The sequence below is a fragment of the Caloenas nicobarica genome, chromosome Z, assembly GCF_036013445.1.
Source record: "Caloenas nicobarica isolate bCalNic1 chromosome Z, bCalNic1.hap1, whole genome shotgun sequence".
NCBI classification, from domain to species: Eukaryota; Metazoa; Chordata; class Aves; order Columbiformes; family Columbidae; genus Caloenas; species Caloenas nicobarica.
In genome coordinates, this window is record NC_088284.1 from 43225411 (window position 1) to 43253314 (window position 27904).

A 27904-nucleotide genomic window follows, 5' to 3' on the forward strand; every position below is an offset into this window, starting at 1 on the left:
CCATGCCAGGAAAAATATCATATGTACAATTAGTCAAGCCAAATGCACTTCCATGGGAATGGCTTATTTTGTAAGTTATTTGACTACCATTGCAGCCTCTGCTTGGACAGTTTATCATTAAAACAATATGGCCCTTTCTAGACTCTGCAGCCTCTGAAACAATGTCCAGATAGTCCCTGTCCATAGAGCAGGAATAAGACCTGTGATGGTCTCCTGAGCTGGTCAGGTAGCCCTGCCACAAAGTAGAGTAAGCACATCAAAGAGGCTTTAGATCTTTATTGTTTGATTTTCATCTGAACACAAATCAGTGGAGGGTAACCAGCTTATGTGGAGAAAACACCAGCCTGCTGGTGAGACATGACAACAAAGCAAATCTTCCTCTCTCTGCTGTCCTCCCACAGCCTGCACTATTGCGGTCACCTGCTCTCCATGCATCTCTCTCCACTTCTCCCTTGCAGTGTGCCTCAGGCAAACAACATTCAGTCCCTTCTCCAAACAGACCTGGCCTGGACTGTAACAGCCAGGTCAAGCCACACAGGCATCTTCCTTCCACATGCCCACCCACTAGCCATAAGAAACTAGCACACAGTAAACGTGAAGAAGTAAATAAATGTCTCAAGAGCACAGTTTAAAACCACAATGACTACCTGCACTTTATAGAGGATTACCACACACATTTACACAGGAAGAGAGGCAATTTACCCTACCTACCTTCATACCTTACTACCTTCTAACCTTACTGCTGGCATGACACAAAGTTGTCCTGGTGAGGCAGCTTTAGCAGCTCTGTGCATTTTGTTAAGAGTACATCTTTCTGGTGTGGAGATGGGAGAGTTGATACTGGACATATGAAGAGATCTCAGGATGGCAGCAGCCGAAGGGCTTGCCTGCCCAGCTAGGGAAGCACAAAAGACCTTTCACAATGAGGTGGTTCATGTTTCTCCTCAAAAAACAAAGCGTCCAAGTGCACTGCCCAGGACTCCCAGATCCCATCCCAACCATGACTGCCTCGGGACGGAGCATCCAGCAGGCTGCCATGGACCCCATAGCATGGTTGGTGCGTTTGTGTGGCACTACATGGGCTGATTTTCTTTGGCATGGGAGGTATACAGAGGGCTGTTCCCTGCCAGGTCTGACTCCCTCATGAGCAACATCTTTTCCCATGTGGATCTGCACCTGCATTGTACCACTGTGTATAGCACCTGAGTGAGAGGTCACACAAGAACCACCTGAAGCCCACCCAGAGGGGTGACTTTCACCCTGATGTTGTGAGGAACAGAGGTGGTCTCAGATTGTTTTATGACAGCAGGAGCAGCTCAAGTCCCTCTGCACCATTCTCAACGACAGCCCAAGCCCTGGGAGTAAGAAGAGTCAAGATATGACAAATGGGCAGAAATCCAAAAAGCAACAGTGTCCTTGACAATCAGGCTTTGCCAACAAGCTACAGTAACTTATGTCATCAGGCTTTGCACAGTTGGAGGGCGGGAGATGCTATTGCCAAAAATACTGTCCACATCAGCTGGTCTGAACAGAATGGTGGCATCTGCTGGAGGAGGATCATGGCACACATACTGAACAACTGCGCAGTATTAGGATTTGGCATCAGTGTGTGTGTAGAGCATCTCAAAGGAATGTGACAGCTACTCTCAATTTTTGTATCATTTATACCTTCTTGGGGCAATTGTAACTCCCCTGTTGAAAGAGACAGTGTCTGGGGTAAAGAGGGAGGAGCTGTTTGCAGTATCTGGTGTTTCTTAAAGCTGTGCCCTGGTGAGAAGGTTATCTTCAGTAAACAGAAAATGGTTAAAAAGTCAGGATCATAAGGAAAATTCCTGAACCTACTGTTCTTAAAGGATTTAATTTGCTGAGGTGGGTCTTGCTCAGATGTTGATACCTCTTATCTGTCATTATTTCTCAAAGAAACATTAGACTAGGTGCAAAGTCACACTTCAGGAAGACCGCAGCCATCCAACTCTGCAGATTGAATCCCTGTCTTGCTTACCAGATGTGACAAGCTGAAGAAAGTCAACAGAACATGAGAAGCAGGGACCAGATCAACAACTGATCTAAAACTGCTGTATTTGCTTTGCACAAATGCTTCTTGCTTTCCCAGCTCCCCATTCAATCCTGCAGTCCCTTCATTTCTATTAAGTCCAAGAAATTAAGACAACAGAAAAGAAAGAAAGGTTGAAGAGAAATTTTCAATTTTGCTTAGAAATAGAAACCAAGAATTTGTGCTGAGCTCCTCCAACAGGTGGTACAGAAAGTATGCATCTGTCTTTCAGGTATCTCATGCATTGCATTGTTAGTATTAATTCTAAAATCCTTCCAGTGTTGGAATCTGGAGAAATGACTCCATATTCACCCTCCTTGCAAAACTATTCTTCTTTACTTCACATCTCCCCTCCCCCGCCCCCAGCAACTCTACCCTACTCTGTTCCCTTAAGTGTATTCATACTAGCATCAAAGCATCTCCTGAAAAGACGTATTTGGAGAACAAAAGTAACAAGTTTATTAGAAAAGGATTTTTTTCCTCCCACCTCCCATTTCCACAGTGATCTCTGTGTATTTCCCCAACCATTTCCCTTTTTGTACTGTGGAAAAAATCAATTAAGCTCTCTGGTATACATGTTGCTGCAAGTCTTATTCTTCTCCTGGAGATTTCTTCAGCTGTCAGGAGACACTTGTCCCCTTTGCTAGCATTGTTGGAGTGGCCTGCTAGGCTACGGGGTTGGGGAGAAAGGGGTCAGAACGCGGCAGATGCCTTTTTTGTCAAAGACAAAAGACCCCCTGCCGTCCTCTCCACTTTTCAGCACTTTTCACCACACTAGATCAAAGTGCTATTCTGCATATGAAAGGAACATGGCATTATGCACCTCAAATTAGACTATCCAAGTCTTTCCAACAAAAGCGTTCAGATCTGTTGCATCATTTGCCTCATCTTCTGTTTCTTTTCTCTCTCTGCTCAGTTTTTGAGGGCCATTCAGCCTCTTGAATTAGAGTCTGGGGAAGCATCTTCCTTGCTCTGGGATCGCTCAGCTGGACAATTTGCTTTCAGTTGTCTTAAGGAATCATGGGCTGCTTCTGAGCCATTCCCAGTGATTAACTGCATCCATTACAGCTTCCATTCAGCACCTTCAGCCAAATTTTTCCCTCTTCCTCCTCCTTCTCAAAAGTGTGATTCTCTCCTTGCTCTTCACCTGGAAGAGACTATTGCATCTGTGGGCCAGAGACCAAATCAAAGGCATCACGACTATGGAAGTAAGTAATCCTCCTTTGTCATGTTAATGGTCCAGCAGGCCAAGTGCTGAGAAGAAACTGGGATTCCTCATTCCCATGTGATGCAGCTCATTACGTCTGCTGCCCACACCTCAGCTGCCTTCAAGGCAGAAAGATGGGACTCATGAGGAGCCATGCAAACATCTGTCTGCACACACAGGCAGGATGAGTCTGATTATGGCAGGGGCTGAGGATACCAATAGGAGATGTAGCCCACAATCTGCAGCCTTGAGAGGAGCCTAAGTTACTTTCAGGGCTGTTGTACCAGATAAAATGTGGTACATGATGTGACCCCTGCAAAAAGCTTTTGTAAAGAGAAACAAAAGGAAGCAAATTCCCAAACTTGGACCACTTTTGTGAGAAAAATTGCGTTCAGGTGACCAGAAGAGACAGGTTATCCAGGAACCCACCCAAAGGACAAGACACAAACAGCACAGGTCACTGATACAAAAGGAAATGGAAACCATTCTAGGTCACCTATGAGCTATAAGTTTCCCGAAGGCTTGGTTTTATTTATGTCTTTTGTTCTCAAAAGCCAGCATGGCAAACAGAGGGAGAATCTCTTCTCTACCACGATCATCTACGGCACTTTGATGACACCCTGTTTGCCTCAAATCAGACACAAAGATGCTGGCAGAGGTAACGGCAGTGAAGAACTTCATTTTTGGTCTGCTGACAACAAACTCACTCTGGCACATACAGTGCCAGATTCTTGCAGTGTGACTTTCCAGAATCAAACAAAAAGACACTCTAAAGTTTTAGGTTGTTATCAGAGATTTATATGTGAATATACAAGCCAACCCTTCTCCAACTAACAGCTATAAAAACAAGGGACTTCAAATACTTTATGAGGCACTTCTGAAGTACTGAATGAATTTATCATCCTCCTCTTTATGCAGGAGGATGGTAGATCATGCTGAACCAGAGGAGCACCCCTTACAGCTCTGCTGGAAGAAGTGCAACTCATTTACTTGTAACAGACTGCATTAATGCATAGACTTTTGCCTGACTCATTTACACTGATTCACAGGCTTTTATATTTCCACTGGCAGCAGGAGAAATAAACACCCCACTATGTGCTGAATGTGGATCAGCAGTGGAACAGACTGTTCCCATTTCACAGGTCAGCTTGCAATTCACAGCTGGACACCTCCATGAACTTGCAGGGACTTGCGCCCACCTTTCTATAGGTCTAATAGTGTGGCTATGAACCTGCTGCAGCACCTGGTCCCTGAGAGATCTCCATCCAGTGCTCACTGGGGTTCCTCCTCATGCAACAGGAATATCTCAAGCTTTTGTCAAGTTCAACCTTGTGGAGAAAATCTTCGCTCTGTGCTGGAAACGAACTGGTGATGCATGTTTGCATGTTACTAGAGAAGGATTAAACTTTTTAAATTGTATCTTTGTTACGGATTGTGTAAACATTAGCAAAGTTTGTTTTTAAAAACCTTCACAAATCATACCTTCATCAGATACATTTTTACCTCATCAAACAGAACTAGGGACTAGCCTTTTGTATAATTTCCAGTTTTCTACAGTCCTGAAACAAAGTTCAAAGATAAAAACTGTACTTAGAACTCCTGCCTGTCTCCTACTCAGCATGTTTTCAGTTAACAATGCTCAGCTTGTTTCGGATTAGCATTGCCATGTAGCTCTGAAAGTCAAGTCAAGATCATACTTGGGAACAATTAACCAAATTAAAAAGAATTACTAGCAATCCAGATTTCTCCTAGGGTATGCCAGCTTTCCAATTTAGAGGACTGCCTAACCAGTATGCTAGTAGTAAGAGTTCCATTCTTCTGCATAACTATTTATTTAACAAGACACTTAACACAGCCACCTCAAAATTGTATTAAAAGAAATACAGACTTTCAAAGCAAAAAATCTGCAACTAGGGCTCCTTGGGCTGAGATTCGGTATATATTTAAAATTCAGCACCTGCAATTAATGTTTTACTTCTGTTTTGTTGTTGTTGTTTGTTTTGGTTTTGCTTTCTATTAAAATGGGAGTTGCTTTAGTCCACTTCCTTTTCCTTCTTTTTCACTGGTTAATCTTAAATTTAGTTGAAGAAAAATTAAAATACTGAGGTTAACAAATCAGACTGGTCTTTCTAAAAAAAACTTTTAAACAACTTTACAGGAAAATTCCCTTAGCAAGGAAACTGTTTGGCTTTCCAAACTGTAGAAATTATGTAAAAAAGAAGTGTAAAAATGATGAAGACATCACTGTGTCTACCACTGTGAGCAGTATACTACTAACACAGCCAAAGCCCAAGTTATCTCCACAGGTTCAAGGACATCATATAGCAGAACTTTTTATCTTCCAAAAATGCAATCACTGAAACTAAACAAACTTGGTATTGATAACCTGTGATTTGGCCTCCAGCTTTCTTTCACTTATCCACAGATGCTCTTTGGAGTACTGCTAGATGAAGGAAAAGTTTTACAAGTCCCCTCTTGCCTGCATTGATTATTTTTTCACTTGTTCTCTCCACCACAGGCCATGCATAGCTTAGGACTAAACTTGACAGCAGTTTGGAAGATTGCTAGAAATAGCATGTGTTAGAAATGCAGAATACTGAAGTTTAAAATAAATCCCACCAGTTCTTCTGCACCTTTTTTTGGGGAATGGAATAATTCAGAAAATGAACTTTTCATTAGCTAGAGTGCTTTCCCCTCTTTCTGTAAAATCAATGTACATTACTTGCATAATTCATGTAAGCATGAGCAAATCAAGACGATAAAGTTAATAGAGTAAATAATCTAGTCTTGCAATGTAATGAACAAGCTCAGACAGTTATCCCATGCCTTCTGGTGACCATGCAATGAGATACTTTGGATTTTCTTGAAGTTCCGCGAGCTGAGGAAGCATGTTACATATAAAACACTCAGCACTGATGAAACATTTTTCCACTAACCAGAACAGTTAGGCCAGGACTCTGGCTGCTCTTCCAAACAGAACAATTTTGAAGCAGTGTTTATGTTAAAAGCAACTCTGAGCATGTTTAAGAGAAGCTTCTGGCTTCCAAATGGAGCACAGGAGAGAAAGATGACCTTTGCAAAGTACAGGAGTGAAAGGGAGAGTTTATATTAGTGGTAGACTTGCCAAGAAAAACCTCAAACAAGAACTGCTGAAATGGTCCCTAGCTGGTTTCAGGCAGATCAGAGGCTGGAAGTTCCCAGTGCAAAAGCTTTCCAAGAAGAATAGCTAACAAAATTTTCACATAATGGAACACAGACCAAAAGCTGTGCTTTTCATATTAACTGGGAGCTCAGCCATATAAAAAAATTAGTGTAACTCAAGGTAGGGGGGGAATTTACAAGCCACCAGCTGTGCTGTGTGAACCCCCTGAGAGGACATTCCTGGAATGAGCCAGCTGGCTCCACTGCTAGATGGTACCTCCCATTGCCTTCCTGGCTGTCCACATTAGGACATGACCAGGGGTCCCACTTTAGCCAACACAAAGCTGCCTTTGCAGAAAAATCTAAAATACTCGGATTTTCAGACTCAGGAAAACCCACCTGCTGCCAATGCAATCAGGGAACTGCTGGGTATTTGGCACTTCTGAAAGATAGGGTATTTATTTTTTAAAAGTATCTGGGTTTTGGCGGGTTTGTGTTCTCTTTCAGTTTTATTCTGGAAAGAGATTTGTGCATGCCAACAAGACCCTAGGAATTTTAAGTGACTTGCAAGAAATCTCACAGATCAGGTAAGCTATTGCTTTCAAAGCATTCAAAATTTTAACCTGTGAACTTCTGTGCCAATTTCAATATATCCAAAAGCCAGAATAAAGGATTCTTATTTCCCCTTGTCATGGAGGCACCCCAAAATAAGTTTAGGTGGACAACAAGGTCCAAAACAAAGCTTTATTCTGGCCAGATAAGTACCACCGATAAACCAATTAGAAATGGGGTTTATACAATTAGTTAGCACTCCAGTAACATAAAATACAGGTTCGGATATTAGGTTAGGAGATAATTTGGGGTGCAGCGAAATAAGAATAATGAGGATCCACAGCATGCATATACGCACTCAGAAGAAAACAAACCAGAGCCCTCTCTGCCCCGTTTTGCCCATAGGAGATAAACACAAGCCTACTGCGGCCAGGACTTTACACTCATCTGTCCCAGAAAAGGAATTTACGCGTGCCTACCAGGCAAGGAAGTTACACTCGTCTGTCCCAGACAAGGAATTTACACTCGTCTGTCCCAGATGAGGACTTATTAAAGCATATATTCAGTAATTTATCACTCACCCACACGCGGAGATGAGGCGCTTCCCATCACGGGAGGTTACCTTAGACGGCTTCCCTGTCTAAGGGGACGGACTCCGGCAGCATGGCAGACCCACAGCTCCAAGGAGACCACACAAAGGGGGTCTCCGGCGGGAACGCCATTTATAGTCTGCTCAGATCTGACTGTGGGCATTCCAGAAGTTTCTTGGCTTCTCTATGCCCTGCCCCCCGAGTGTGGGCATTTGAGAAGCTTCTCAGCTTCTCTGGGCTGTGGGCACGCTTGGCCCCTCCTCTGCTGACGACCCTGCCTACCAACTCTGGGTGTACAGAAAGAGAGCCATTAGCTGCCCCATTGAAGGCCCCAGTTCTGAGAGGGGGATGGGCAGCTACCAGTGCAACTGCCACACCAGTTCTCAGAGCATTGGGGGGGAAAGTGCAACTGTCACACCCCTGCTAACCCAAAGACTTATCTGCTTTGTTATTTTCCTTTCCTTGCTGACTACATTTGAAAATAAAATTGTTAAATCACAAAAAAGTAACTGCAGTTCGTCAAAATATGAAGTCAGAAGGATGTTAGCTCAAATTGGATCACAGTAGCTTTCTAACAGGCATCTATCAACAGTGCCACTTGGCATGGATTGGAACAAAAAGCATCAGAGAAAAATTATCTGAAGATTTTGTAAGCCAACAAATCCATGGAATATCTCTTAACTTACACCCTTCAGACCAACTGAACAGAGATAGCTTCATCACTTCAGTGAACAGAGCAGCCAGCAGCCCCAACAATGAGCTAACTCGGTCTTCTTCAGCACTTTTGAGCCCTAGATAGACAAATAATTTTGTTAAAGACCAGAGAAGGTCACCTTCCCCACAACAGTTCCAGCACACGGTTACACACACTCACTGTCAGGGTGTTGTGGATAAATATTTGCTCAAGGACCCCTGAGAAAAGCGGAGGTATCTGCTAAGAGCTCATCATCTTCACAAAGTCATCAGGATTACAGAAGTCTGACTGTTAAGATTAAAATGGCCTAAGATAAGCAGGAAGGCTCTGGGGTGTGGAGAAATGTGGTGGTAAAACAAGAACCAAGCATGGCAAGATTTATCTCATGGGTATGTTATATTTTAGCCTTGGAAGGAAACACTTGGGTAGTGTTCCTGGGCTTAGGAAGGGCAATGCTTTTTCAGGCTCTGTGGAAAAGTTGCAGTGCAACTGATAGCAATTCAAATAGCAACTCCAGCTATGGAAAAATGCAAGAATGTATTGGCTTAAGGTCTGTAACTTTCAGCACCAAAGCAAAAAGTCCTGGTGCACTCAGAACTGTGCAGAAGATTTTAAAGGCATAATGGGAAGTGAATAATCATTCTCCAAATCGAGTTTTGGAAATAACAGACAAACAACATTGTACAACAGCAGTTGCTTGGTGAATATCTGCTAAAACTGTGATAGTAACCAAACTGGTGGTCATTTGTGCTTCGAAGCAGCCCATACTCCAAACCTCCCCTTCCTTTTTAGTAGCTACTCTTTTCCCAGGGCCATTAGCTCACTTTTTCACTCAAGCTCATCTTTGAGGTTTTTTGCCTCCTTACACATAAGCAGGACAGGGAACTTACGGAAGACAGACAAATATCAATATCACCACTTCCCTAATTTTTTGAGACATGGCAGTATTTCAGCTTGGAAGAAAAGTCCACAAAAGCCCTGTCAGTGTGGGAACCTTCCTAGACATTGCCCTAAGAAACACTAATTTCAAAACAGTCATCAACCAATATCAGATATGAGTTGCTCTCACTGATGTTCAGTTTCTCAAGCTCTGCACCATTTCTGATTATTAATACATTTATGATTATTAATAAATACAACTAAATACAAAGCTCCCAGGGCAAGCAGAGATTTCCTGTTCAGAAAAGGTCATACGCATTATGTTGTTAAACACACTTGGTGTTGAAATATTGGGGAGAGGCTGAGGGAGCTGGGCCTCTTTACTTTGGAGAAGAGGAGACTGAGGGGAGTCCTCATTAATGTTTATAAATACATAACGGGTGAGTGTCACGAGGATGGAGCCAGGCTCTTCTTGGTGACAACCAATGATAGGACAAGGGGCAATGGGTTCAAACTGGAACACAAGAGATTCCACCTAAATTTGAGAAGAAAGTTCTTCTCAGTGAGGGTAACAGAACACTGGAACAGGCTGCCCAGGGAGGTTGTGGAGTCTCCTTCTCTGGAGGCATTCAAAACACGCCTGGACGCCTTCCTGCGTAGCCTCATCTACGTGTTCCTGCTCCGGCAGGGGGATTGGACTAGATGATCTTTCGAGGTCCCTTCCAATCCCTAACATTCTGTGATTCTGTGACAAGTAAATTCACATCAAACATATATTTTGTTAGGGAACTGTGTTGGCCGTTGCACTCCCCACCCCCCGCAAGATACCTTACACAGACCAAGACTTAAACTGAAGGACTGGAGCACTGTACAAATAAGTATTTGAAGGTTTCAGCTTTCTTCTCTGCACTCAGTGTTTTATATCCAAATGTTTAAGTTCTAAGCATGAAAGCAGAGGAAACACTAATGAACTCTATGCATGACATCGCATAGGCTCCTTAAACAGAATGACTGTCCAAAGCCAGGCCATATTACACTTGATCCTATTGAAGGAAAGGTGTATACCGGAAGCTGTGTCTACATCCTGAGCATCTGGGTGCCATTACAAGAACCACTACAAGGACAAATAACAGAGGACACAGGCACAATTGTTGCCATACTGGGGACCAACTGGTTTGTTTCTGGACTCAGGGCAATTGTTGCTATACTGGTGACCAACTGATAAGAACTTTCACTGTATTTGTTTTCCTTATCAGGATGGCTAACCAGCCTCCTCCAATATTTGTTAATAACTGTAATTGTTATAATTTGCACTATTGTATTGTTTATTAGCAGATTGATTTGTGATGATAATGATAACAAGGAGATGACACATAAGGTATGGTGATCCACAGTGGTCATTAAAACTCACCAACAGAATGCTCCCTTTTGACTTTGGAGGCAAGAGGTGACTGCACCACCACTCCAAAGTGGTCTGTCAGATCATGACTGTGGTCGCGGGGCGGATTGTGTTGGCAGTTGCACTTTCCTCCCCCACACGCCCTAAGAACGGGTGTGGCAGTTGCACATCCTCCTCTCAGAACTGGGGCCTTCAATGGCGCAGTTAATAGGCTCTCTTTCTGGAGACCCAGAGTCAGTAGACTGGGTCATCAGCAGCGGAGGGGCCAAGAGCGCCCACAGCCCAGAGAAGCTGAGAAGCTTCTCGAATGCCCACAGTTGGGGGAGGGGCACAGAGAAGCCAAGAAGCTTCTGGAATGCCCACAGTCAGATCTAAACAGACTATAAATGAGGTTCCCACCAGAGACCCACTTTGTGTGGTCTTCTCGGAGCTGCGGGTCTGCCACGCTATCTGAGTCCCTCCCCTTAGAAGCCATCTAAGGTGACTTCCTGGGACGGTGAGCGCCTCACCTCTGCGTGTGGGTGAGTGATAAATTATTGAATATATGCTTTAATAAGTCCTTGTCTGCGACAGACGAGTGTAAATTCCTCGTCTGGGACAGACGAGTGCAACTTCCTTGCCTGGTAGGTAAGCATAAATTTCTTGTCTGGGACAGGCAAGTGTTTATCTTTTATGGGCAAAACAGGGCAGAGAGGGCTCTGGTTTGTTTTCTTCTGAGTGCGTATATGCACGCTGTGGATCCTAATTATTCTTATTTTGCTGTACCCCAAATAATCTCCTAACCTAATATCCAAACCTGTATCTTATGTTATCAGAGTGCTAAGTAATTGTATAAACCCCATTTCTAATTGGTTTATCGGCGGTACTTATCTGGCCAGAATAAAGTTTGTTTTGGACCTTGTTGCCTGCCTAAACTTATTTTGGGGTGCCTCTGTGACAGGAACAGATGTATAAATCCAATAAACTGGCAGATGTGACAAGGAATGAAATCACCATCCCTCAGAAAAGCATTTCACACTCTTGTATAAATCCAATAAACTGAAATGGGCTCAAACCTTCCAAACCTGCTGAGCAATTCGGAATTAATGTAAGAAGTAAATTAAAGTTTCCCAAGAGGTTTCAGAAGTCCCTGGAAGTTTTGCACATCAAGGCCACTCTAATCTCTGTGAGCCCAGTGGAGATCTACAAAGTACTGTGAGTATACATGTGAATTCCAAAGATAGAGTACATTAAAACCTTTTGTCATGTGCATGCACATTGCTGTCCAAAAAATTCAGTCCTTACCAGCCACAGTCTTCCAGCTGAGCAGTACTGCAAATTAAGTGTAACACTCTTGCTAACATCTCACTTGATTGTTTCTACTCTTCTTGCACTCAGAAACAGGATTTCGCACTATATGAGCACATTGAGCTGGTTCTGATAGATTGGTTGAAGCACTTCTTCCTACTGCACAAACCTGAGCTCTACATAAATTCCCCTCCTTTAACCATTAAAAAGCCCCCTCTTCCAGACTTAACCTAACACCCTCTTACAAACTGTGTCACTGAAAAGAACACGGGACAGCCCTAATGAGCATATGTTCTGCCTTCACACTACAGGAAGTCTATAGGAAAATGCTGAGGAATTTTGGAAGCACTTTCTAGTTACTTCTCAGGTGATCCCTGCACTGAATTGACACTGGTGTTCAGCACACATTGGCAGATGCTCCTCTCTTCAACTTTGTTATCTGCTACAGTGCAGCAGTAATTGAGCATTCACTCCCTGCGCTAAGCACAAACCCACCAACATGATACATATGCTTGAATTAAAAGTTAACACGAGGCAGCATCACTCATTAAACCATGGGATACAAAGCACTCTGGCTGAGGCCATATAGGAGCATCTGCCAGAACACCCTCTAATCTGAAGGGACTTACCCTCCAGCTGTTTTTCAACATGCCCATTTGTGACAAAAATGTGAAATACTGTTCCAGTCTCCAAAATAATGCCATTTACACTGATGAGAGCCCTGAAAATAGAAGAAATCCTGAAATATAATTTACCCACACTTCCCCTCCCAGAAGCATGTGGAGAGTCACTTTGGTGCAGCACTACATTCTAAAGTAACTATATTTTAGAAGACAATCTTATCAAGCATGACAATCTAATTCCTGCTAGAGGAACAGAGATCTATTAAGAGGCAAACCACAGTAAACACAGGCTATAGTTGGGTCTCTGCAATGCTGGGCCACTGTCAATCCTAATAAAATCTGTTAAAATAAAATTAAACAAACATAAATTAACAAAATCCACCTTTATAAATCATTTACTGGGAAAACATTTTTTTAAATAGAAAACATCACAAAAAAGAGCAGTATCACCCAAGGTTACCAAACACATTAACAGAGTAGTACAGAAAACAAGGAAAAGAACCCTAATCTGGTACTTCCTTTTCTCCTAGGCAATTATTTAGTTATTACTTACAGAATAGATTTTGAATCCATCCACAAAAACACATCTGATGTTATTCTGATGCATGTTTTCTACTTTTCGCCATTCCAAAAAGACATTCTTTGCACTTAAATAAAACATTTGAAATCTATTTTATTAACATAGCCCCACTGCATGTGAAAAATCTACTCTTATTGATGGGCTAAATCCACGTTCATTCAAAGCAGTCTCACTATCTCATACATCTCTCCTCAGCTTGCTTTGCAGGAACAACCCCAGTTCCAGCTCTCCAAAAGCCTACTGAAATGGCTTGTCACTACTCAGGAAACTGGATTCTCAAGTAAGGAAAGGATCAGCTTCTCAGGAGTCCATAAAAAAACCTGAATCTAGAATAAAGCATGTGGATAGACTACATTCATTTTTGGAAAGCCAACAGCAGAAGCAGCATCTGCTTCCCCTCTAGCCCATAGGACCTGTTTGCAGAAACTTGCCTCCAGCCACCACTTGCAAGTAAGGCTCTCCGTCTCCTTGTCCTGATTACCAAGGCCTACCTCTACTCTAGACCTTGTCTTGCAAGCTCTGCTTGGTGTCCTTGGACATGTCGTCTGAGCTCAGCCTCCTTTCATTTTTATCTGCTGGCAACTCTCTGGCATGTGTCAGAACTAACCACTCAGACGAGACAAACACAGAGGTAAAGGCGAAGAGACTATGCAACCAGATGTCCTAACACTTAGCGTATGTGTTTGGAGCATCCAATCCTTCCTCTCCCACTTTACATACCCCAGTTCTACAAGAGCATGGGTAGGGCACTTGCAAAATACGCTACACTGCAGTGTGGAGCCCAGGCCAGTTTAGATTGTACATAAATAGTTAAAGTGAGTATGTCAGCATGCTGTTCCTCTGAACCTATTACAGTGAGCTCATTATCCAATAGCATTTGTTACATTCTGATTCACTCCTTTATGGTACTGCATCTCGTTCAACTTCCCCTCCCATCTAGCCAAGTCTTGGCTGGATGTACCAGTTATGCTACCAGCTCTCCTGCTGCTGGGAGTTCAAAGCCTACTTGCTGCTGCTGTGCAACTACATTGCATCCCAGCTGCCTAGTGAAACTCTACACTGCTTGCCAACAGCAGACAAAGTAATATCTCGAAAACAGTGACCACTGAGGATACTAAACCTAGAAGATATCTAAGAAAAGGCCAACACTTATTTAATCCAGTTGACCTAATTCACATGCTTTGACATGTTTGAACAAGTAACACTATCAGCAGGTCCAGATCAGCAGCCAGAAAAATCACATTACAAGGAACATGGCTGAATGGATACTCTTCTCTTGTAGATATAGTCGCAAACCAGCCCCTTTTCCTGGGCTGGTTTCTCATTTCTAGTGAAGTTTCCCAAGTTGAAAGATTAATGAAGGGCACAGTCTGTTACACAACTCATTCTCCTGTAGAAGATACGATCATCCATTTTAACAGTACACCACTGATAAAAGTGTATCTGGCTCTTCCTCTCATCCCTTCTTCCTTCCTTGCACCCAACTGCATTTTCCTGCAGACATTTTCCACCATGCTCTCTGTCACCACTGGACCCTTCTCTGGTTTGTGAACCACTGAAGTGTGGCTATTTACACGAGCAGCAGCAGGGCTGGAAGGCTGCAAAGTTTTCTGAGTAATGCAATCCCTAGATTTGGGAATGACAAGGCAGCAAGGACTTCAAGGCCATAACTGCTAGACTATCCTGCAACCCAGTGGTATGCTGCATCCATAGTTTTCTGCTGTGCCCACATACTGTCTTCTGTCTATGACCTCCTGTCAGTTCTCCAGCTAAAAACTCCACTGCACGTTTTGTACCTCCAAGCACAGAGTACTTTTGATGCATGGGTCCAGAAACATTATCTGTTCCTGCCTTGCTAATGTAGCTTATCTTCCTCTAATTCTTATTACAAGGCAGTGAAACAAAGCAACTCCTCCATCTCTTGCCTACCTGGTCAGCATCTTCTCAGTGCTAGCCAATTTCAGCAGAACAGCTGTAATGCACTCACCATCTCTCAGCAATAATGCACCTCTAGTTCAGGAGCTCCTTATGCCTGGTAACCAGAAAGTGGGAGATCAAGCAGAGCAAAATAAATTTATTTATGTTGTGTTTCTTATGCTCATCCTTTAAGTACCATACAGGTGAAATCTAGCTGAAACCATGACTCCTAATTTTTATAGTTAAGCAGTGAATGCAAAGCTCTTATTAAAAAGTCAGGCTGAGCTGGGACAGTGGGTACTGCTATGTTCACTCTTTGCCCGGGAATTTTGGAGGAGGAGTTAGAGGAGGAATGGAGGAGTTAGAAACCTGCGTTCAGTCAGGAGATTATGATCTGGTGGCATTAACAGAGACATGGTGGGACAGCTCACATGACTGGAATGTGGTCATGGATGGCTATGTCCTTTTCAGGAAAGACAGGCCAGCCAAGCGTGGTGGTGGAGTTGCTCTTTATGTGAGAGAGCAACTACAATGTATAGAGTACTGTCCAGGTGCGGTTGAGGAGCAAGTTGAGAGTCTGTGGGTGAGAATTAAGGGGCAGGCTGGCAGGGGTGACACTGTTGTGGGAGTCTATTACAGGCCACCAGATCAGAGTGAGGATGTTGATGAGGCCTTCTACGGGCAGCTGAGCGTGGCCTCACAGTCACAGGCTCTGGTTGTTATGGGGGACTTTAACTACCCTGATGTTTGCTGGAAGGACTACTCAGCCAGCCAGCCTCAGTCTAGGAGGTTCCTCCAGTGCATTGACGATAACTTTCTGATGCAAATGGTGGAGGAGCTGACTAGGAGAGGTGCGCTGCTGGATCTCGTCCTCGCTAACAAGGAGGGTCTGGTTGAAGCAGTAAAGGTGGGGGGCTGCCTTGGTTGCAGTGACCATGAGATGGTGGAGTTCAGAATCTCCTGTGGTGGGAGCAGAATACCGAGCAGAATTGCAACCCTGGACTTCAGCAGGGCCGACTTTGGCCTTTTCAAACAATTGCTGGAGGAAATCCCGTGGGCAAGGCTGCTTGAAGGTAAAGGGGCCCAAGATAGTTGGTTAACATTCAGGGACTGCTTCTACCAAGCTCAAGATCAGTGCATCCCGACGCGCAGGAAGTCAAGGAGGGGAGCCAGGAGACCTGCGTGGTTAAACAGGGAACTGCTGGGCAAACTCAAGTGGAAGAGGAGGGTTTACAAATCATGGAAGGAGGGGTTGGCCACTTGGGAAGAATATAAGGCTGTTGTTAGAGGATGTAGAGAGGCAGCTAGGAAAGCTAAGGCCTCCTTAGAGTTAAACCTCACGAGAGGGGTCAAGGACAACAGGAAGAGCTTCTTCAAATACATGGCAGATAAAACTAACACCAGAGGCAATGTAGGCCCACTGATGAATGGGGTGGGTGCCCTGGTGACAGAAGATACAGAGAAGGCAGAATTACTGAATGCCTTCTTTGTCTCTGTCTACTCTGCCAGAGGCTGTCCTGAGGAGCCCCGTACCCTTGAGGCCCCAGAGGAAGGCAGGGCAATGGAGGAGTTTGCCTCAGTTGATGAGGACTGGGTTAGGGACCAGTTAAGCAATCTGGACATCCATAAATCCATGGGTCCAGATGGGATGCACGCGCGGGTGCTCAGGGAGCTGGCTGAAGTCATTGCTGGACCACTCTCCATCATCTTTGCCAAGTCTTGGGAAACGGGAGAGGTGCCTGAGGACTGGAGGAAAGCAAATGTCACTCCGGTCTTCAAAAAGGGCAAGAAGGAGGACCCGGGCAACTATAGACCTGTCAGCCTCACCTCCATCCCTGGGAAAGTGATGGAACACCTTATCCTTGGTGCCATCTTAAGACATATCAAGGATAAGAGGGTCATCAGGGACAGTCAACAGGGCTTCACCAAGGGGAAGTCGTGTTTGACCAACCTCATAGCCTTTTATGAAGACATAACAAGGCGGATTGATGATGGCAGAGCAGTGGATGTGGTCTACCTTGACTTCAGCAAAGCATTTGACACCGTCTCCCACAGCATCCTCACGGCAAAACTGAGGAAGTGTGGACTGGATGATCGAGTAGTGAGGTGGACTGCAAACTGGCTGAAGGAGAGAAGCCAGAGAGTCGTGGTCGATGGGGCGGAGTCTGGTTGGAGGCCTGTATCTAGTGGAGTGCCTCATGGGTCAGTTCTGGGACCAATACTGTTCAATATATTCATCAATGACTTGGATGAGGGAATTGAGTGTACTATCAGCAAGTTTGCTGATGACACCAAGCTGGGAGGAGTGGCTGACACGCCAGAGGGCTGTGCTGCCATCCAGCGAGATCTGGACAGGCTAGAGAGTTGTGCGGGGAAAAATTTAATGAAATATAACAAGGGAAAATGTAGAGTCTTGCATCTGGGCAGGAACAACCCCAGGTTCCAGTACAGGTTGGGGAATGACCTATTAGAGAGCAGTGTAGGGGAAAGGGACCTGGGGGTCCTGGTGGACAGCAGGATGACCATGAGCCAGCACTGTGCCCTTGTGGCCAAGAAGGCCAATGGCATCCTGGGGTGTATTAGAAGGGGGGTGGTTAGTAGGTCAAGAGAAGTTCTCCTTCGCCTCTACTCTGCCCTGGTGAGACCTCATCTGGAATATTGTCTCCAGTTCTGGGCCCCTCAGTTCAAGAAGGACGGGGAACTGCTGGAGAGAGTCCAGCGCAGGGCCACAAAGATGATTAAGGGAGTGGAGCATCTCCCTTATGAGGAAAGGCTGAGGGAGCTGGGTCTCTTTAGCTTGGAGAAGAGGAGACTGAGGGGTGACCTTATTAATGTTTATAAATATATAAAGGGTGGGTGTCACAAGGATGGAGCCAGGCCCTTCTCGGTGACAACCAACAGACAAGGGGTAATGGGTTCAAGCTGGAACACAAGAGGTTCCACATAAATTTGAGAAGAAACTTCTTCTCAGTGAGGGTGACGGAACACTGGAACAGGCTGCCCAGGGAGGTTGTGGATTCTCCTTCTCTGGAGACATTCAAAACCCGCCTGGACGCCTTCCTGTGTAACCTCACCTAGGTGTTCCTGCAGGGGGATTGGACTAGATGATCTTTCGAGGTCCCTTCCAATCCCTAACATTCTGTGATTCTGTGATTCTGTAATTTTACGTTTCACTGCTCACTGTAAAGAACATAAGTGAATAAAATTTGTCTTCTTGCACAATTTGGAGATGTAAACACTCCTTCCTTAGGAGAGAACTGATAAAGTGGAACAGAAACATCCCATGCCACATCTGAGGCACAGAACTGCACATTAAATGCAGCAGAGTTCACACAGTAACAGGCAGTAACATCAGGACAAGTTGTTCGAGCGCAAAACAAGAGAATGAAAAGGTGACAAAGACTCACCAGTTATAAAGAAAGAGGTCTCTCTGCTGTCATCAGCCACACCACTAAAAATTACTGATGCAATGTGAGGCAATCTTTAGCATGCTTCTCCAGCCAGCTTGCTGTACAGCATTATGAGCTTGCACTCAAATACAAACCATCGTGGGCCACTCCCATGTCTGTTTCTGCTATATGCCCCATCCCTGTCTCTCAGCACTGCAACTGCACTGCTTCTTGCCAATACACACCTCTCCTGATGCACTGAACCTACAAAGCCCTGCCTAGCTACAAATTAGCACAGGGAGCCACTGGCTAGCAAAGCCACATGGTGTCCTCACTATCTCACTAGGACAAGTTGTGAGGCTCTTCTCAAAGGCCCTCGAAAGACACAGACATCTGAAACCTTAAGGGATATATGAAGAGTGATGGAGAACATGAAGCACCCTTCTCATAAGTTGTACCCCATGTCTTTAATCCTGCAGTTAACCATTGCCGTCTCTAGTTGCCACTCCATTTGCCAGATGATGTACAGCACAACAAGTGACTCACCTTTACAACATTTCCGTGTCAGAGCCTGGTGTAAGTCAAGATCAATCACCTTGAAAAGCCTTGGAGCCAAATTCTGCAAGGTTACACATTGCTTGAAAATCAGATGAAAACAGTTTGAGCAGATATGCATGAAGTGTAAAGGCTGAAGAACAACCAGACCTCTACAGGACATGCTAAGTGACCACCAGTGGTACAGCCTGGAGAGGTAGAGAGGAAAGCAGTGATGCCAAAACTAGCAGATGATCTCTTTTGCTATTTTCCCTGTACACTCTCTCACTTACTCGATGAGTCTGTAATACCCCTGAGGCTTAACAGTCTCTGTCCTTGAGAAATTTGACTTCGGCCTTCTCCACTCCTGAACCAACCATTTCACAACCCATCTTCCCATGGCTGCTCATGCTGTCCAGTTTCAACGCCTAACCATGGAACCCCCTTGCTGTTTGACTAATGCTGGGACAGAGCTGTTTCCTATCACAATTCTATCACTCCTCAGTAAATAAGACAGCATGTGAAAATAAGATCATCTTCCTGGTAGGAGGTAAGGCTGACAAATGGATTGGCTTCAGGCACCACAATCTGAGACCTAGAGATTTTACTCAGTTTTTATTTCTGTTAGTCTTAGCAACAAGACAGGACCTTAACTGTCCCCTGCCATTCTTATTAGAAATCACAGCAGAGATAAGGGACGACTTCTTCTACTCAAATCAGTCTGAGGAAGTACAGTTTCAGTCCTCATTAAAAGTAAATGCAGCACAGCTTTCAGAAAGATGCTTTCCCAACAGCTCTAACTCTCAGCTATGAAAGCCCATCAGTAATATCCTCTGCTGGAACCTTCTGTGGTCAAGATAAAGTTCTTATTATCTGGTAACTAATATGCAATTACTCTCCTCTAGGGATTGAAGTGGACGGAGGAAAACACCTGGAAGGAAGGGAGGGAGGGAGGAAGGAAGGCAGGAAGGCCGGAAGGCAGGAAGGAAAGGAAGGCAGGGAGGAAGGAAGGAAGTTAGTTCCTCTTCATCAAAAACTTACTGCCAGGCTCTGAACAGAAGCACTGTGGACAACCTCTGGCTCATTGTGGAGGTCCTTGAGAAAGGCAGGTGAGCACAGAAACGAAGAACCCCCTTATCTGGGGAGGAAACGCAGCAGCACCACAGCAAATGCCTTGTTCCCAGTGTTGCAACAAGTTACATTTTTGTTACCTCTACCAGGTAGAAGTTGATAGGTGTCTGTGCAGATCCCACCACTGCAGAGCCTGGGAAGCTCTTTTACCCTCTGTGCCACGGCATGGTATTGTCTATATGGACAGCACATGCCCTGGTGAACCTGTTTCACCAGCTCATGCTCTGTCCTCTGTTTCCCAGCTAGAGGAAAAAGCATTCCTTTTTACCTCGCAAGGGGCTATCACTGAGTGGAAGTCTGAGCCTTATCTCACTCTTCCCATATGCTCTGCCCCCCTGCAGCTCTGGCTGTGCAACCTGCAGAGTATGCAGATGCATGGACCAGGGCAGGAACCATTCCTGCCCAGGGGGCGTTTTCCATGTAGTGTGTTAGAAGGTCATGGGAGACAGGCAGTTGGACTGGCAGAGATCTGGTCAGCTCCCAGCGATACAAGGTAAATCTCTCTTCCTCCCTGGGGACCCTCGTCTCAGCTGTGGAGAAACTGCCAGACATGCTAGCTGAAAAATTATCCTAAGAGTTTGAGCGTTACAAAGACAAGTTCCACTCCCACCTGTATGGCCCAGGGTCTCAGCTACTTGGAGTGAGCATGTCTCCAATCAAGAGAGAGCGTATACAGCGTATATACAAAATGGGCCACCCTGTGTTTTTTCCTGTGTGACCATGAGTAGGTGGAATGGGAAACCTACCTCAGTCCTAGAGGCACAGGTACATGAGTTGCAAGGGAAGACAAACACGTGAGGGGATTCTGCCAGAAAAATGTTGCTCCAGTTTCCAGCAGGCAGTTCCCCAGACAGAGTAGAAGAGCTGATCTTGTTCCGAACCTCTTGAACAGGCTTCTGATTCATTCTTGCAAAAAAGGAAGCAAAAAGTACTATTGTGATAAATACAAGGAATTTGTTCATTAAAGTCCCTTTGTTGAAATGTTTTGTTATTTGTTGTACTTGATGAGCAGTTTGGAAAGTTGTTTTAAAACTAAGGGTGGTGGGTCGTTTGGCGGGAGAGGAGTGTCAAGGTTATTGCAAAGTCACAACGACGACCACCTAGCAACAGAAGACACATGCGCAGGAGGGACGGCCCAAGGATATAAAAACTGAAAGAACCCGCCACGTGTTGCGCGCCACTGCCACTATTAAGGGGGGCGCCCAGCGCTGTCTTTGCTTATTGCAGCCTGCTACTATTTGGCAATAAAACCTTAATTGTTTAAGTTAATTGGAGTCGAAATTTATTACACTATGACCTGGACTAGAGTGGCCCTGCCTCCAGCCAGATGGAGGACACAGATAACTGGCTTAATTGGACTCTGGATTCGATGACGTGGAACCTCAGCTGGAGGTCTGAGCGACTGACTCCAGTGCTTGATGTCAGCAGTGGCAGCTAATGTATGGCTACAAAGCCTTTTATCTTCTGGAAGCCCAGATGCTGCCAGGAGTGAGATCTGCGTTCTTATACGGTATTGCAACAAGGGAGGCACTACCCATGGAAGAAGGTGGCATGGGAGAAAAATAGTCTTTAAGAAAAATTAGCATGGAAACAGTATGAAACAGGAAAGTAAACACCATGGCCCTGGCATGGAGACAGGCTAATCTTTCCGTACTCCCTGAAGTTGCATAGATCTTGGAACAAAAGACGGGCATTGAGAAGGCAGTAAAGTATTTCACAGACTGCGTACACAGCATTGCATACCACATAGAAGCGATACTTTTATGGCCTGGCTATGTAGGCAGCCGGCCTGAGCTGAGCAAGAACAGAGAAATTTGGCAGGTAAAATAACAGAGTCATAAACCAGAAGATAAAGAGGAAACTGGAATAAATACAGCCAAAGAAAAAGAAACTATGCCAGGCAGTGTTAGCGGTTGTATGTGGGGGAGCTCTTTATTTTTTTCCTCTTCTCAAATGACGAAGGAAGTCTCTAGCTTGGCTTTGTTTGCACTCTGCAGTTACTGAGCATTGTGCAACCCCAGCGAGACAATCAATTATAAACTGTTCCAGACCTTTACCTGCAATAATGTACCCACACCAACCAGACCTTGTCCAGTAGTATGGATCAAAAGAGAGACCTAGCTAATAAAAATGGATTGCTTTTAAGTGGCCTGGGAGTCCTCCTCACAAGCTAGTACAACCATGTCGTAAATGAAAGAGCAAACTCAATGCAGAAACTTAAACTAAGAGCGCTAAACTTGCTTCCCTGCCAAGTAAATAATCTCTCTGTGACTCTGCTGCAACCAAAAAAGGCATTTCTTGCACAGAATTAGACGATTCCTTATGGGTTTGTGTCCCCACTTTCCCCAGCAGAAGTTCATAAGTTGTCTGTGTGTGCCCATTCAACGTGAAAAGCAGACACACAGAAGTGGTCTGATACTGGGGGTTCCCAGAGAGCAGCACAATATCAAAGGAAATCATTTTGAAAGAGCCTATTTCAAAGTCTTTCTTTGGGTTATATTAAACACATAATTAACTCAACTGGCCGAACAAACTGAGGATAGAGCTCTGAAATCAAAGATTTACAGAATTGCCAACCATGAGAGTTCACAAGTCAGGTTCTGAAACAACCATGCAATTGGCCTAGAAACATGAAAATAATCTGCCACTGCTTCTCCCTTTCCTCAACATGCCTGTATTGGAAATCCAGTAGCAGGCAGAAGTGAGGGTGTGAATTTGCAGTGCAGTAGCTGCTCCGGACTTGCTCCCACAAGCAACTGCTTGCGCCTTGCCCATGTAAGTGAGCAGGCACAGGAGGAGCCACTGCTCACATGATGCACACGCGCATTTTCATCCACCATGAGGTAATTACAAGCTGTGACTTTCCCAACTAGAGCTAAGTTTCTCCCGCAGTTCTGGTTATCCTGACACCCTTAACCGGGCTTTCACAATAAATGTCACCAGGTTGGCAACTCCGGGTATTGCAGCCCAGAGGTGTGTCCTCACCCCATGCAGCTTCCCAGTTCATGTGGTATTTATTCCACTTGAAAACCATCACAGCAACAGCCACTCTTTAAAGACAGCTGTGTGAAGGCCCTAAAGCAAGTGTCAACAGTTGCATGAGCTTAACAGTGACGTGATTTGCAAGCTGTATTTCTCAGCCTCCCTGCCACTGTCTTACAAGGCGGTGGAGAAAGCACATGCCCGAGTCCCCAAGCTTCTATCATGCTAAATCAGAGGGGCAGTATCAGCAAAAGGAAAACACTGGCAATCATGTGAATAAAGCCTCGACCAGATAAGAGGTAGAGGAGATGCAACCTCCGAGCTCATTTCTAGGGTGGCTGCGAGCAGTGACAGCACGAGGATTCAAAGCACAGTTAAGCAAAAGACTGGCGATGACAATGAGGCTGTCCAGGTCCAGACAAGGAAAGACAAGGGTGCAGATGCCCTGCGTGCAGTTAAGGACTACACAAGTGATGCACCCTGGGCTGCCATGCTATTTCATGCACCATGGTCTCCTGCCCAGATTGACCTGGGTAGCAGCATTTCTGACCCAAATGCTGTCCCTGCTCTTACTGGGCTGCACCTCCCTTTCTCCTCTTTCCTTCCAGCACGGGAAACCACGCTACACTGATGGGACAGGCTTCAGGATGACAGGGAAAGTGTCAGCTATCAGTCGAAACTGCCCAGCCCCATGACCAAAGTTCTTCCTGCCTTGGGCTGCCAAGGCGTGCTGCAACAGCAGGTCTCACCTGTTCCTAAGCAAACAGAATCACAGAATCATAGAATCACAGAATGGTTGGGGTCGGAAGGGACCTCTGGAGATCATCTAGTCCAACGCACCTGCTAAAGCAGGTTCACCTAGAGCAGATTGCACAGGAATGCAGTCCAGGTGGGTTTTGAATGTCTCCAGAGAAGGAGACTCCACGACCTCTCTCGGCAGCCTGTTCCAGTGCTCTGGCACCCTCAAAGTAAAGAAGTTTCTCCTCATATTCAGATGGAATCTCCTGCGTTTCAGTCTATGTCCATTACCCCTCGTCCTATGGTTGGGCACCACTGAAAAGAGTCTACTCCCATCCTCTTGACACCCACCTTTGAGATATTTATAAGCATAAATAGGATCCCCTCTCGGCCTTCACTTCTCCAGGATGAACAGATCCACTTCTCTGAGTCTTTCCTCATAAGAAACACACTCCAGACCCCTAATCATCTTTGTAGTCCTCTGCCGGACTCTGTCGCATAATTCCTGGTCCTTCTTAAACTTGGGAGCCCAGAACTGGACACAGTACTCCAGGTGCAGCCTCATCAGGGCGGAGTAGAGGGGGAGGATAACCTCTGTCGACTTGCTGGCCACATTCTTCCTAACGCACCCCAGGAAACCATTGGCCTTCTTGGCAACAAGGGCACAGTGTTGGCTCATGGACCAGGACTCCCAGGTCCTCCTCCGCAATGCTGCTTTCCAGCAGGTCAACCCCTAACCTGTACTGGTGCATGAGGTTGTTCCTCCCCAGGTGCAGGACCTTACACTTGCCTTTGTTGAATTTCATTTGGTTCTTCTCCGTCCGGTCCTCCAGCCTGTCCAGATCACGCTGAATGGCAGCACAGCCTTCTGCTGTATTAACCACTCCTCCCAGTTATGTATCATCAGGAAACTTGCTGAGGGTGCACTCAGTCTCTTCATCCAGGTCATTGATGTACAGGTTGAACAAGACTGGACCCAGTACTGGCTGCTGAGGAACACCATTAGCTACACGCCTCCAGCTGGACTCTGCACCATGGATCACAACCCTCTGAGCTCTGCCAGTCAGCCAGTTCTCAATCCACCTCACTGTGCATTCATCCAACCCACACTTCCTGAGCTTACCTATGAGGATGTTGTGGGACACACTTTCAAAAGCGTTGCTGAAGTCAAGGTAGACAACATCCACTGCTCTCCCTTTGTCTACCCAGCCAGTCACACCATCATAGAAGGCTATCAGGTTGGTCAGACGTGATTTTCCCCTGGTGAATCCATGTTGACTACTCCTGATAACCTTCTTTTCCTCCACATGCTTGGAGATGACATCCCAAATGAGTTGTTCCATCACACTTCCAGAGACAGAGGTAAGGCTGACTGGCCTGGAATTTCCCAGGTCATCTCCTTGCCCTTTTTGAATGCCACTTCCTCTCCCCAAACTAGCACATCGCTGGAGCAAAAGTACCCCAGGTCAGAGAGCAAGCTTATGCCTGTTTGTGGCAGTCAGTCAGTGACAGATGCTGCTCCCTGTTCTATTCAGTTCAGAGATGAGAGCCCATGACCACCCCATCCAACACGTGGACAACACAGAGGTCATTCTACTTGCCTGGTGTGACACTGCATGAACAACAGTGCTAAACTCCCGCTGGTTTGCAAACACAAAGGCACTTGCACATGGGCCTGCACTAGCCTGTCGAGCTTCCTGCAGGAAGCTGTGCTGTGCTGACCCTCACCTGGTCTCGAAGAAAGGAGAAAAGGGGAATAACAAAACAAAACACACTTTTCCCAATGCAGAGGACAGGCCCCTATTTCTGAGGGCACTGGGGGGTCCACTAGGATACTTTTCCAATCAGTGCTTACTTCTCAGCGTTACTCACAGCATCCCTGCTTCCCACAAGCGATCACGCCTTTCTTCTTAACTAACCAGCTATTACAAAAGCAAGTTTAGACACTGAGCCCCAGCCTTCCCTGGCCTCCTTGCAGGGCAGCCCAGCCAGGGTCAGAGAGCAGACATCCAAAGGTCTCTTAGGCTGGAGCCTGCCCAAGGCTGCCCAGGGAAGAGGAGAGAGGTCTCCCCAGGCCAGGTCTAAATGAATTTAGGACACGGCCTGAACTCCTACAGCTAGCAAACTCTCCTGAGGGCACAGACAAAGGCACAGGCTGCAGGGAGCAAATGCAAGTCTCTAGGAGAAAGCACTTACCCCACACCCCAGCCCATGCACTTGCTGCTGGGATACGCAGCCAGTCTGGCACCCTGCACGCCACTCCATCTCACCTGGGAGAAGTTCAGCCCATTGAGCGGGTGGCACTGCTCCTCCACTTTCTCCACAGCACCCGTTTGCTTACTCAGCCGCTCCGCTTCCTGGGCCAGGTACAGATCCAGGACGGGTATGCCTCGTGACTTGATGTCTACCTCTGTCAGAGAGTTCACCATCAGCATCACCCACACAGGCCTCTTCCGCTCCCAGTTACCAGCAATGGCATTGAAGAGGTAGTCTGCATACAGCCCTTTGCCCCGCTGGTCTGGGGTCATCCGGGATGGTATCATGAGTTTGACGTACTCCAGGTGCTGCTTGAGCCGGCGGTAGATGTCACGGGGCAGCACATCCTGGAGGTTCTCCCCATGTGGAAGGAGCTGGCAGCTGGTGAGAGCCGAGATGGTGTAAGGGTCAGTGAGGTCCAGCTCAAAGTACACGATGTGGCTCTGCTGGAAGGCCTTCTTTTTTCAATTTTTATCCATTAAAAACACAGTAAGATTTGTCTTAGCTTTCTCCTTCTGAAAGGCAACACTGGGTCTTTTCAGCAGTAAAGCCACCCAGCTCATCACCTGGTATCTGCCAACACCATCAGCAGAGCACAGCCCCAGCAGGCCGTGCTCCAGGCGAGAAAGACACTTACCCAGCTTTCACCTTTTACCGAGCCAAAAGCTGGCATCACTTTGCTGAAGCAGCGCAGGACAGCAGGGTTTCAATCACCTTCAACTTGATGCATCTCACTTCAGCACAGCAAGGCATCTTTCATCAAAGAAACTGCTGTAACACTTAGAGAGTGCCACAGCATCTCAGGAGAACTTTCCATTCTGAGCAAGACACCAAACAAACAAGTAATACAAAACACAGCTGGCAGGCAGACTTTCTGGAGCAGGTAGAAATATGGTTTGACAGAGAGGTAGCAGATGGCAGACAAACACAGTCAAGATCCCTCACGGCCCAGTTCTCCTCGTTCTTAAGCAGAGAAGCACATGAAGTACCTTGGAAAATAAAGGAAGAAACTCCACAGGCCAAACTCAACCTATGGTTGAAGGTATACTCTTTTAAACATGGAGGAGGAAAAAGCTCTTTCTTTAAATTAGCTTTCAGAATCTCTCAAAAACCACAGCCACCAGGAAGTCACAATCAAGACTTTTAAGTTTGTTCTGCTGCAAAATATGCCTTGCAGAATCCTCAGGAAGACCAAAGTACAAAGCTGTGCTCACGCCCTAAGCAACCCTGCAGGACAGGAGAGCAGATGGGGCAAAATGGATCCTGCTTGGATCCCGCCAAGTCACTTTACACCAGCAGGAGGCACGACCTCTGTCACTTACAGCATGCATGCCACTGGTGCAGCGGTCCTTACTGGAGCAATAGACACAAACACTTTCTATCTCTCTGCACAGTCAGTAAGAGGTAGCTTTTGCATGTCTAAGAGAACAGACTTCCAGATGCACGCAAACATTGGGTGAGCCTTTAGCCAGCAGATAACTCTAACCTCAGCTCTGAGGCTAAGCGTGCACATCTGCTGACCTAAGCAGTCTGCCTCACTGCCAAATACAGAACAGGCTGCTTGGAGGAATTTATTGGAAGTGCCCATAAATTTCTGATGCTAAAGACCCGGAGTCAGAAAGGTGAATCTTAAAGACTGCTCTGCAACAGGTCGTCCCAGGAAACCTTCTCCAGCAGCTCTCTACATCAAATCCAGGCCACAGATCGGGTAACACTTCAGCGAAGTACTACCGCTAGCCCAGCTTGCCAGCATGGACCAACAAACTGAGTATGGTCCAGTGAGATTTTCAGACACTTCTGCAGCATGTCAAGTCTGAAGGATACCTCAGACCTCATAACACCATGCTAAAACTCCAGATCCTATAGAACACTCCTGAATTACAGACCATAAAAACTCTCATGAAGTCTATGGGAAGAAGGGAGAACAAACATGATGCAGCACAGAGACATAA

General features: G+C 45.8%; 1 pseudogene; it reads right to left on the bottom strand.

The window, feature by feature from the left end:
• LOC136002076 (metalloprotease TIKI1-like) overlaps positions 1–27904 on the bottom strand; it is a 69374-nt pseudogene that overhangs the window by 35318 nt on the left and 6152 nt on the right.